Below are 5,804 nucleotides of genomic sequence, written 5' to 3' on the forward strand. Positions count from 1 at the left end.
GGGGAGTCTTTCCCGGGGGGTCCAGGAAATAATTTCTCCAGAGGGTGGGAGAGAGAGAGAAAAGCACAAGAGGGAGAGGAAGTGAAGTGGGGGAAATAACAAAACTCCCCGCTTTGTATAAATTCCCAGGAGTGAGTGTTATTCCTGCATGAGCAGCTGTCAAGATTTCCACCCCCAAACCTCCCGAATTCTCTCCCTTCTTCACGGTCATGGACATTTCGGCTGTCATGGTTTTCAGCAGTGAGTCTGATATTTCCTTTCGGTAGGAGGGGAGGTGGGAGACCAGCTGCTGCTGTGATACTCGTCTGTCTTCAATTTGGGCTCAGGCAGTGAGCAAGTGCCGTTATCATGCTGTCTGGCCTTCTGAGTATTTCCATCATTTTCTGTTTATGTTAATCTCTAATTGGTTTGTTTCTTGTCATCGCGATAAAACTGTCATCTTGACTTTCTTCAAACTCTCACCATGTTTCAATAACACTGAGTAACTGGACTGGGTTGGTACACGCCTGTAAATATTGCCCAGACTGTCACATCCAAGTGGGTACTCTGTAATAAAATTGGAGGGGTGTTTCCGGTTTGTTTTACGTTAAAATGTGAACGTGCTTTGAGACTGAGCATGTAAATGATGTGACACTGTTGTGAATACTCATTTGATAGTCTGTCTGTATTGAACGTGATGTGTGAACTGATCGGGTATGTATGCCATTAACAGGCAGTGTTAACCACGTGAAAAGTAGTTCAGTTGCTGCATTAGAATGTTTGTCATGGGCTTTCTCTTGTCCTGAAGCTCCTCCGAGTGCAACATGATCATTTGAATATCATTGCAATTTCTGTGATGGTCATTTTGAAATGTTCTTTTAGATATTTTAGGAATAAAGTATATTTTGCCAAAAAAGAAAGTGGAGTCACAGTTATCATTTATCTCTGGTTTGTCTGCTCTGTCTCACCACTTTCCCTGTCAGTGAAATAGTCCTTAAATCACTAGTATGTAGTTACCTATTTTATTAAAAATATGTAACTCTGTACATGTAACCTTTTCATATTATCATTTTTATATAGAATTATAATTTACATTGGGAGTCCATAATTACATTGGTAAATTGGTTCTTCAACCAGAAGAACCTGAAAATGAATGGAATAGAAGCAATTTTCTCAAAAAGGACACAGTTCATCATTAAATCTGAGAAACAGAAATGAAACATGCTGTTTGTTTTATTTACACATTGGTCCATAGTCTGGTTCCTTACAGCCCCCATTCCAAATTCACCTGGATGATTTGAAGAGCTTCTTGCTGGAGTAAATGGAGTGACAGTTGCCTGTAAATGGTCCTGAAGTTTACCCTGGTACTTCAGCCATCGCTACCGTGGATAGGGACCTGGATGTGCCGTGGGAATGCCAGCCTGCTTCAGGTGGGAAGCAATGCAAAATCATAAAATCACAATGCACAGACTGTGGTCAGTCAGCCCCCTCTGTATAGAGAGGCACTCTGATAGAGCTATTCAACTGGTCCCAGTCCGGTTCCTTTTCCCCCACAACCAATCCCTTTTTGAAAGTTAGTTTTGAATATTGTTTCCACCACACTGGCAGGCAGTACATTCCAGATAATAACTGGCTGCGGGAAAATCTGTATTAATCTCACTCTGGATATTTTTAAGCAAAAGCTTATATCTGTATCCTTTGGTTGCTGAACCCTCTGCCACTGGAAACAGTTTCTCCATATTTTCTCAAAACCTTCCATGATTTTGTACTTCTCTACTAAATTTTCTATTAAACTTCCCTGCAGAGGCACTGGCCATAATTGTCCAATCCCCTTAGGTACAGGAGAGGAGCCAGAGGACTGGAGAATTGTAAATGTTTTATCCTTGTTCAGAAATGGTCTAAGAATAAATCCAGCAGCTCCAGTTAAGACAGTTTAACCCCTGTGCTGGGAAAGCTTTTAGAAGTGATAACCTTGGGCACAGTTAAAAAACAAGTGGACAATTGTGTGGAGTACTTAAGGAAAGCCATTTCAAAAGAAATGTGTCCAACCAACTTGATTGATTTTTCTAATGCGATAACAGGTAGGATTGATAGGGTAACATGGCTAATGTGGTATTTCCAGACTTCCAAAAAAGGCATTTGACAAAAGTCACATAATAGGCTAACACGAAAATTTGTTGCCCATGGGATAAAAGGGACAGTGACAGAATGAATATGAATTTGCCTCAGCAGCAGAAACAGGTATGGTGATTGGCTATTTTTCAGGCTGGAGTAGTTTTACAGTGTGGTTTCCAAGGGGTCGGTGTTATGACAAGGCAGATGATGTGTCCCAGGCGGACCACATCCACACGGGAAATTTGGTTGCTCAATCACGATGGTTTTACAATTTGTATTTATTACGAGAAGATGTGTGCACTAAGGTCAGAAATAATGAGTCCACTAAGACTTAAAAATTAAATTTGAGTATTTATTAACAAAATAAAAGATTTCAAACACATAAATCAGACTACAGATTACTTACTACTATACAAACTCCTAACATTCCTAATATTAACCTGATTCCCAGCTACACATCCCACTTTAAGGCAACAGAACAAAATAGATTTTAGAATTTAAAAAAAACCAGCAAATTAACACAGTACCCACTTGACAATGGAATTCCAAATGGCCTGCCCAACTTCAATTACTTTACATAGCAGACTTATGCACAAATGGTCGGGGGCTTCTTGAAGGCAGGAATGTGAGCAGTGAGTAGGATGTTTAGAGGCTTCCAGGCAATTTAGACGAGTTGAGTGAGTGGGAAAATACATGTCAGATGTAGTATAAAGTGGATAAGTGTGAAGTTATCGACTTCCGTGGGAAAAACAGAATGACAGATTATTATTTAAATGGTGTCAGATTGGGAAATGTTGATGTACAAGGGGACCTGGGTGTCCTTGCATACCAATCACTGAAAGCAAGCATGCACGTGCAGCAAGCAGTTGCGAAAGGACTTGAGTAAAGGGGAAAGTATGTATTCCTGCAGCTATACAGGGCCTTGGTGAGACCACACCTGGAGTATTGTGTGCAGATTTGATCTCCTGAGCGGAGAAAGAAAAGTTGCCATACAGGCAGTGCAGCGAAGGTTCACCAGGCTGATTCCTGGGATTGTCGTGTGAAAAGACATTGGGTCGATTAGGCCTGTATTCACACGAGTTATAAGAATGAGAGGGGATCTCATCGAAACATGTAAAATTCTGACCGGGCTGGACAGGCTGGATACAGGAATGATGTTTCCTCTGGCTGCGAGGTCTAGAACAAGGGGTCTCAATCTTAGGATACAGGGTAGGCCATCCAGTACTGAAATGAGGAGAAACCTCTTTGCACAGAGGGTGGTGAATTCTCTGCCACCGAGGGCTGTGAAGGCCAATTCACTGAATATGTTGAAGAAGGAAATAGGTAGATATCTAGACAGTAAAGTCATTAAAGGGGCTGGGTAGAGATCTGGACTATGACGTTGAGATTGAGGATCAGGCATGATCATATTGAATCGTGGAGGAGGCTCAATGGGCGAATGAGCTACTCCTGCTACTATTTTTCTATGCTTTTCCACTCCTGTTAGATCTTACATGGCCCTCTCCTCACATAGCCTTTCATTCTCCTTTAATTTTCACTTTAATATGTAAATTCAACTATTTGATATCACTCTGAACCATCAAACTCTGAAAAGGAAGGTAAAAAATAAAATATTTTTCAGGCACATAAATAAAAATAGGAGGCTGGAATGGAAATTGGACCATTAAGGGATAGATAGGATAATGCCACAGATAAGGATAGAGACAGGGCAGAAAGATTAAATGATTACTCGACCCCTCTGGCTGTATGGCTCACAATGAATGTATGTAGTGAATACTAAATGTCTCATTATTGTATTGAAGCACCTCAGAGTGCAACATGATGTAGGTTGATAATTCCAATACCATTGCACTGTCTGACTGTCATGATCAGATTGAAATGATTGTAATATTCATTGATTGTATTGAAGCACCTTGTGATCCATGTGTAAAAGTTTAATCTGATTGCACTTTGTGTGATGGCGATTTAGAAATGTTTTGTAACATCCTTTCAGATATTTTATGAATAAAGTATATTTTTCTAAATAAGTTAAATGATTACTTAATTTCAGTGTTTAACAGGGAGCTGGAACAGGTAGATATGATATTGAATGATGATCTAAGTTTTCAGGTAAGTGCAATTAAAATAAGAGAAAAGGTATCGAATCAAACTCAAAGAGGATAAAACCCTGCCCTAGAAGTTTCACACCCACACATTTAAAATAAATCTAGGGAACAGATAGCAGAGGTATTACTGCAGATTTAAAATATTTTTTTGAGGAAAAGGTGTAGTGCTAGAGGACTGGTGGATAGCGGGACAGAATGTGCCTAGGGAATAGTAGATCAGTCAGCTTAATGTTGGTGCTAGAAGAAATAATGTAATCCCCACTAGAGAGAGGAAGAACTTCTAACAAAAAAAACGAATCATTAGCGTGGATTTCAAAAGGGAAAATCTTTCTTGACCAAAGTTATGAATTTTTTGGAGGAGTTAACAGAGACAGTAGACAATGGTAATGTAGTAGATGCAAGTTACCTGGATTTTCAAAATGCCTTTGACAATGCCTCTTGCAATAGGCTACCGAATAAAGTGAGAAAATATGGAGTCAGGGGAGAAAGGACGAATGGATTGCTAGCAGGTAGAAAGCAGAGGGTAGTTATTCAGAGTGGCAGAAAGTGAGAAATAGTGTTTGACAAGGATCAGTATTGGGCCCACTGCAGTTGATAATTCGCATTAATGGTTTGAACTTCAGAATCAGAAACACAATTTATAAATGGATGACATGTGTCTTTATATGTACATGTGTGCATACGTATATGCATCTGTGTGCGTGTGTCTGTGAGAATAAACAGTCAGTCAGTCAGTCAATACTGAGGAGGGAAAAGCTGAAGAGAAACAAACCAAGCAGGAGGGCTTCTTTTTGAAGGGATCAAATTGAAAATTAGAGAAGTTAAACTAAATTTATTTCAAACTTTGGTTAGATCATACTTAAAGAACTGCCGTGGCTCTCGTCAATTTATTATTAAAAAGGATAGAGGAACTAGGGAGGGTGCAGAGAGGATTTAAAAATTCTGCCATTTCCGCCAGCTCCAGCATGATGCCACCACCAAACACATCCTCCCTCCACCCCACCTTGTCGGCATTCCGTAGGGACTGTTCCCTCCGGGACACCTTGGTCCAATCCTCCATCACCCCCAACACCTCAAACCCCTCCCATGGCACCTTCCCATGCAATCACAGATGGTGCAATGCCTGCCCCTTTACTTCCCCCTCTCCTTACCGTCCAAGGGCCCAAATATTCCTTTCAAGTGAGGCAGGCTGGGTGACCGCTTTGTGGAACACATTTGGTTTGTCTGCAGGCATGACCCAGACATTCCTATCCCTTGCAATTTCAACACTCCATCCCACTCTCATGCCCACATGTCCATTATTGGCCTGCTGCAATGTTCCAGTGAAGCTCAACGCAAAGTTGAGGAACAGCACCTCATCTTCTGATTAGGCACTTTACAGACTGCTGGACTTAACATTGAGTTCAACAACTTCAGATCATGAACTCCCCCCTTCATCCTTACCCATTTTAATCCCCTTTTTTTGAAATATCTAATTTTTAATTTTAATTTATAACATACATTTTTTCCTACCCATTATTATTATTTTTAAAATGTATTTCCATTCATTGTTTTATCCCCACCTTTTAGCCAATTTTGATCTTTTCTCCCACACCATTCCCTCCC

Source organism: Cetorhinus maximus, unplaced genomic scaffold, assembly GCF_964194155.1.
Source record: "Cetorhinus maximus unplaced genomic scaffold, sCetMax3.hap1.1 HAP1_SCAFFOLD_639, whole genome shotgun sequence".
NCBI classification, from domain to species: Eukaryota; Metazoa; Chordata; class Chondrichthyes; order Lamniformes; family Cetorhinidae; genus Cetorhinus; species Cetorhinus maximus.